Source organism: Microtus ochrogaster, linkage group LG4, assembly GCF_000317375.1.
Source record: "Microtus ochrogaster isolate Prairie Vole_2 linkage group LG4, MicOch1.0, whole genome shotgun sequence".
Classification (NCBI taxonomy): Eukaryota; Metazoa; Chordata; class Mammalia; order Rodentia; family Cricetidae; genus Microtus; species Microtus ochrogaster.
The window spans coordinates 38,260,687-38,268,192 of record NC_022030.1 but is presented as its reverse complement, the minus strand read 5'-3'; the positions used below and the strand labels follow the sequence as shown (position 1 = coordinate 38,268,192).

General features: G+C 37.4%; 1 protein-coding gene and 1 pseudogene across 1 annotated transcript in view; both read left to right on the top strand.

Annotated features, from left to right (window-relative positions):
* The window catches only part of Spag16 (sperm associated antigen 16), a 1,047,686-nt gene that overhangs the window by 323,575 nt on the left and 716,605 nt on the right, over nucleotides 1–7,506 (top strand). The window lies entirely within an intron of this gene.
* Nucleotides 3,587–4,186, top strand: LOC101985452 (annotated as a pseudogene).

Genomic DNA, 7,506 nt, shown 5'->3' with positions numbered 1-7,506 from the left:
CCGCTCCTCCAGCCTATAGCTGCTGAGATACCCGCCCATTGGGGCGTGGTCTCTCTCCCTTTAAAAAAGCGGCCACTTCCTTCTCTCGCTCCTCTTCACTTCCTGCTCGGCTGGCGACTAGACTCCTTTCCTGGTTGTACAGAGGGCTGACGGTGATCTGTAAGTTTTTTCCCCTTTAAATAAATAATACCCTATTAATCATAATTCCAAACTGCTGTGGCATTGTTTGTGACTTACGCCTACACATGGGAAAATTGTATCTTACATATGTAGGCATGAGATGAAATGTCATCAGTGGACATTTTTTTTATTTCCATTTTTATAAATGCTTTCTTTATGTTTTCCTGGAGGTAGTGAAGTACATTATGTAGGTTAGGATTCATAGTTAATTTGTATAATTATAATTGAACATATTTACATATATTTTGTAAAGAGTATTTCATACAGATATTTAGCTAGTTCTTCAGATAGTGCAGTGCTATCTGGATGAATTTTTAAAAAATCCATATACACGATTGGCTTAAAGACACCAAGACACATCCTAAATTCTATTAAAACATTTCGGGAACTCACCCATGTGTGCAATAATTATAATTGTGAGCACCCAAGGAAAATTAGTGTGTAATGTCTTAATTAAAGCTGGGCATCATAATTTTATTTACAAATTGAATTCTATTAAATTCTTAGCGCAGTGCGTTTTCATTTCGCTCTCACATAATTAATATTTAGCATAGTTCTTTTGGTAGCACACTGCATTATTAATGCAAGTTCTTTTGAGAAATGTAAGAGTGTGTTAAAAAGTCTCTTTGGAAGATAGCCCATAAATTTTGTCATTATATTAAAATGCAAATTTTAGCTCCCATTTACCAATTGAAAATACTTATGAGTTGCATATCTGCTTATTCACAGTTTTACAAGGCAAAAATCCTTAAGGTTGGTTTTTGTTTAAGCAGGAATTTATTTTCATGTTTTTAAACTGAAGCTGGAACTCTTTCCCAGGGACAGTTTTCACTTAGGAATGTGATATGAATATAGCATTTACCTTAATCTTGGTTATATTTTATTTAAAGAAATTTTGACTACTATTAGTAGCATATTACAAAATCACATGGCTGTTAAAGCTTGAGGACTGGGACAGAAAAAGTAACAATTTTGTATTCTTATTACTGCTCTTGTCACAAGATATTATCGTTTTGGCTGTGGTCCATTCTCTAAGGCAGCCTCTAAGAAAAACATCATTTATCTTAGTTTTGCTATGAGAAGTCCACAGAAATCTGTTCATTTAAAAAAATGAGTTCCCAGAGCTATCCACAAATAGAAAATGAGTAGTCAAGCAAAAACTCTGTGCTCCTCGGTGACACAGAGTACTTGTTTTGCTGAGCTTTGTCTACTGAGAGTAAGTGAATTGGAAGCAGAGAAGGAGGAGGAGGGCGAGTGAAGGGAAGAGCAGGGAAAGATGGAGGAAAAGGAGTCTGAAAAAGAGGAAGAAGAGAAGGAAGGGGGGATGGTAAAATTTCCCCAAACCTCGTTTCCTTTAGAGTTGGAGACAGGGTGTTGAAAATCCACAGGGTGAGTAAAAGCTTTCTGTTGGAGCGCTCCCATCCCTCACCTCCCTGGATCCCTGACTCTCTCTTCACTTTATAAACAGGGCCTCTTAGAGGCTCCCCTACTGAGGGAAAGTGACCCAGCAGATTGACACAGTTGCCACCTTTTAGAAATCCCTTAAACTGGAAGTTTCTAACTTCTGCATTTTACTTTGTAAACTTGATTTCTCTTATGCACAATTCCATTTGAAAATGATATTGGAAGAGTAGTCATTTGTTGTGTAGGTTAATTTTCCCAGTTGTTAATATTTTTAATCAATGATAGCATATCATTGATCACATATCACATATCATATCACAGAAGTAATGTTTCTCATAAACTATTTTATGGTTGATACAGTCCTAGAATTGGGAAGAGGTTATTTTATTATTTATTTCTCAATGATTTGTAATTATCTGGCAAAATGGATTATTTTTAATATGGTCATTAGGTTTTTCAAAATAAAACTTCTCCCCTTAAATATATAAATATTTAGTGTACTTTATATGCCTAGGGACAAATAGAAAATAATTTCCAATAAAGTACATACATTAATACTCCACAGCTGATTCTCAGCTACTGCCGATTGATCATCAGATTGCTAATTTGCTCCCTGTGTGCACACAGATAATGAATTTCTTGCTTATGTGTGTTGGTTCTGGTTTTTACATGTATTGTAATGCCTTATGTCTGATTTGTTATTTTTTGTAGTTTTTTATATGTCATATATTATTAATATAAATATCCTTAGCAAATAAGAGTAGATTGACATGTCAAGGCAAACTCATAGGTAATTTTTACATGATAATGCTAGGAATTCAATGTCATCCCTCTCATTGCTCCTAGAAATTCCACACAAATCAGGAACCACTACATGGTAACTTGAAATGTCCCTTAATATTAAGTGTGATATCATGCACAATCAATTACCAGATTATTTTCGAATTGAAAGAGGCCCCAAAGATGTAATTTCAACATTGTAGCATGGGATAATATTTATGAGAAATGTATATTTCGTTATTCAAATAGTATAACAATTGAGAAAGCCTTAATTGATATTGCTTAGAACGAAGTAAAATAAAAAGAAAGTAACTTACAGATGTTGTGCATATTAGATATTTACATTGTGATTCATAACAGTAGCAAAATTACATTTCTGAAGTAGCAACAAAATAAATTTATGGTTGGGGATTGCCACAACATGAGTAACTGTTTTACAGAATCGCAACATTAGGAAGCTTGAGGACCACTGCTCTAAAGAAAACAGTGAGAAAAAAGGGATACTGTTTACTTAGCCATGGCATCTGCTTAGCAAGAGATACTGACTGTCTGAAGACCACTAAAGCATCCCTGTATCTCTGTAGGCAGCAAGAGATACTGTCTGAGGATCACTAAAGCATCCCTGCATCTCTGAAGGCAGCAAGTGATACTGACTGTCTGGGGACCACTAAAGCATCCCTGCACTCTGTAGGCATTATTTATAAGGAATCAAGATCTGTAAGATGCTCTGTGGATCAAGGGTATTTTATTGGGAAAGATACAAAGTCGTGTAGGTGAGTGAGGTCGTGAAGCAGAAACCCACCCAGAGCTGCCATTATTTCACCTCTCTCCTTGAAGGGCTCTTCTTTTCTTTCCTGGTGGTATCAACTCCCCATCTTCTGAACAGGAACTCTACCTCTCCCCAACTTTTCAGCTTCACCATCTGTTTCTACTAACTTATTTCCATGCTGTCTTCTTCCTTCCCAAGCCTATTTTGCAGAACCCCCACTTTGTAAATGAGCATGGTATTAAATACCCCATTCTGGGTGTAGAGGGATGAAAACCATGTTCAGGTTTTAACATTGATTTAGGCAGACTGTGTATAGAAAATATTAGCATGATGTCATCACTAGCATAGATAAGAAATTGCTCCAGTTTTCGGCCGTGGCTTGGGGAAGGAAGTGTCCCTGTCGGGCTTGGAGGGACGTGCTTGCGCCAAGTAGACACAGCGCCACCATCAGCAATGGGCAAGTGAGACCACAACAAGCTGCGGGGCAAGTTGTGCGCCTTCTTTGTGCAGATATGCCGCAAGGAGCACAAAAAGAAGCACCCCGAATCGTCAATCCACTTCGCCGAGTTCTCCAAGAAGTGCTCCGAAAGATGGAGGACCTCTCTGCAAAGGAAAAGTCCAAGTTCAGAGATTTGGCCAAGAATGACAAAGCTCGATATGACAGAGAGATGACGAATTAAGTTCCTCCCAAAGGTGATAAGAAAGGAAAGACAAAGGATCCTAATGTTCCAAAAAGACCATCGTCTGCCTTCTTCCTGTTTTGCTCTGAACATCGCCCAAAGGTCAAAAGTGAACACCCAGGCCTGTGTATTGGAGAATCTGCAAAAGAAATGGGTAAGATGTGGTCTGAACAGTCGGCCAAGATAAACAACACTATGAGCAGAAGGCAGCTAAACTAAAGGAGAAATATGAAGAGGAGATTGCTGCATACCGTGCCAAGGGCAAAAGCGAAGTAGAAAAGAAGGGTCCTGTTAGGCCAACAGACTCAAAGATGAGGAAACAGAACCAGAAGATGAGGAAAAGGAAGAGGAGGAAGAGAAGGAGGAACAATAAATGCCGTCCTAAAATGTGTGGAGTGTAAGTGCTCAGGCAATTATTTTGCTAAGAATGTGAAATTCAAGTGCAGCTCAACATTAGCTTCAGTATAAAAACTGTATAGATTTTTGTATAGTTGATGAGATTCTTTGTAGAGAAAACACTTTAAAAAAAGGAGTTTGTGGCTTTTTTGGGGGGTACAACATACAGTTAGATTTAAAGCTTTTGATGCTGAATGTTCCTAAATATTTAATGGTTTCTTTAATTTCTTATGGTAGCACAGCAAACATACATAGGGTTTTGTACTATCAGTAATTTTTCTAGGATGTTGCATTTTCTCTTTTTTTAAATTTGTAATAAAATAATGTATATTAAAAAAGAAATTGTACTCTGGGTATGATCATGCAGCTACTGAGCAGAGATCTAACATGAGGACCTAGTTCTGAGTAGATGCATGACTGGTCAATTTTTATCACTACTCATGTACATTGTTATAGATCAGCTGCACATGAGATTTAGACATACAATCTCTTTACTTCAGGAAATAGTCAATATAGACCTTAGTGATGTAAAAGGGCAGTTAAAGGAAAAGATGGCATTAGACTGGAAGAGAACTCTTGAAGAGTCCATTTCTCCATAGTTGGAAAGATGACTCAAGAGTTAAGAGCATCCAAAGGGGCTGGACCAGCTTGCATTCCCACCAGCCATACAGAAGTGTTCTCTCTACCCCACAACAACATAAGTTGTTATCAGTGTTTTTTTTTCTTGGCCATTCTTACAGGTGTAAGATGGAATCTCAGAGCTGTTTTGATTTGCATTTCTCTGATGGCTAAGGGTGTTGAACATTTACTTAAGGATGTCAGTGTAGAGATTTCTCAGAAAATTAGGAAACGACCTTCCTCCAGACCAAGCAATACCACTTTTGGGTATATATCCAAAGGATGCTCAATTGTGCCACAAGGACATGTGCTCCACTATGTTCATAGCAGCTTTGTTTGTCATAGCCAGAACCTGGAAACAACCTAAACGCCCCTCAACTGAAGAATGGATAAGGAAAACATGGTATATTTACACAATGGAGTACAACACAGCAGAAAAAAAAGACACCTTGAAATTTGCAGGCAAATGGGTGGAGCTAGAAAATATCATATTAAGTGAGGTAACCCAGACCCAGAAAGACAATTATCACATGTACTCACTCATAAGTGGGTTTTAAACATAAAGCAAAGAAAACCAGCCTACAAATCACAATCCCTGAGAACCTAGACAACAATGAAGACTCTAAGAGAGACATACACAGATCTAATCTACATGGGAAGTAGAAAAAGACAAGATCTCCTGAGTAAATTGGGAGCATGGAGACCTCGGGAGAGAAGGGGAGGGGAGAGGCAGGAAGAGGAGCAGAGAAAATTGTAGAGCTCAATAAAAATCAATTAAAAAAAAAAGTTAAGAGCACTTACTGCTCTTCCAAAGAACCCAGGTTCAATTCACAACTACCTGTAACTCTAGCTACAGGGGATCCAAAGCCCTCTCCTAGACACTGTATGATGCCCCCACATGCCACATACACACAAAGACTTATACAAATACACGAGAACATAAATAAAAAATAAAAATATATCCTAAAACAAGCTAGTATCTAAAGCCACTGAATTTCTTTGAGCTTTCTTTCCCCCTTATGACCTCCATTTCCTTGTTAGGAATTTTGTTCTAGCATGGCTTGTCCTGGTCCCTATTTTTCCCTATTCAATCCGTGATAGAATTTACTTGTGATGCTTTCTATTAGAATACATGTTTCTCTCGGCAGATTCCTTATTTTTATTACTGCCCTTTGACAACCGTTCCTGAGTAAAATTTTTGACATTAGGGAATCTATAGTCCTGCACTCATAGTTTAATATCACTGATGACCATTTTGTTCCTGTATGTAGATTGCTCTTTCAGGAAACTGACTGACTCTGTCACCTCCACATGGCTCTGTATTTGCAGCTCTTGCTTTTCTATTGCTTTAATTTTTTTCTCAAGGCATGTATGCTTTGCATCCTTCACTTTATATTATCTATTTCTATTTCTGGTCATATCACAACCATGTGTATTAAACACACACACACACACACACACACACACACACACACAACTGGCTGTCTCACAGCAATGTGTTTGAAGGAGCACATTGTCCTACCTCTTGGTATGGCTCCTCCAAAACAGGCAGTTGTCATTGGTGAGGCCTCTACCTGCTCCCTCTTCCTTTCGTTTTTGATATTCAGGATTCCACCACTCTTTGCCATTGATTATATTTATTGATTATGCTCATACTTACATGGTTCTTCATAAAAGTGAAGTAATTTCCCTTCACACTCACATACTCTCCATCCTTAAGGACTCAAATAACCAAGTTCATAATAATGTCTGAATATTATAGCTCTTAATGATCTATGAATTTCTAATAGTCTTATACCAACCAAATTACTCATAAATCACTAAGTAGAAAAATTAAAATAGCAAGTTATTTCTAGAAAGACAGGTTATCTCAACAAAATTCACTTAGAATAATTAAACCTGCTATAGTCATTTCAATAATAATTTTGGGTCAAGTTAGGATGTAAATTATTGTGCTGGTAGACAAATTCAAATAATGAGTCTGGAAGCATTCGTGTCTACATTAGAATGTGTCAGACTCTTGTAAAATGTACCCATATTGATGCAGGGTAAAGCACATTGCAGAACAGGGAGAGTGGTCTGACATAATAAGTGTCAAATTGTTTTCACAGGTAGACATTCATTTCAGATGGATGCAGAGCAGGAGTCAGCCTTAAATATGATGAGCAAATAGTCAGCAACAGTAAATACCATGGGAATGTCATTGTTACCATCTACATTTTGCTTCAGCCAGAAATTCTGCAATAAGCCTAAATTAATATTATAATAAGCTAATGTGTTACATAGCCAAATATGAAAAGGTGGTTGAAAATAGTAATAATTGTAAAGGGCATCTCCATTCCATCCTTAGTTGTTGAATTATTATAAAAATGAAAATAGTCTTCTATGTGATGGTACTATGTATAACTTGGTAGGTAGCCTGTTATCTGCCCCCATATTTATTAGTTTGAAATATTATTTATGGGTAGAGATATATAATCTTAAGCAATCTCCTTATGTTGGCTCTGTTCCTATGGCTTTTGGAAATTGGTCATTTATTTCAGAAGTCAACATTGCTTGTCTTACCTGGGGAGAGGTGATAATGTTTAAAGAAATTTAGTATACTGTTGAATTAAGAGCAGCGGGCTGCTTTCCGCCACCGGGCCGCCTGCACGGCTAGCTTTATACCCGAAATAATTA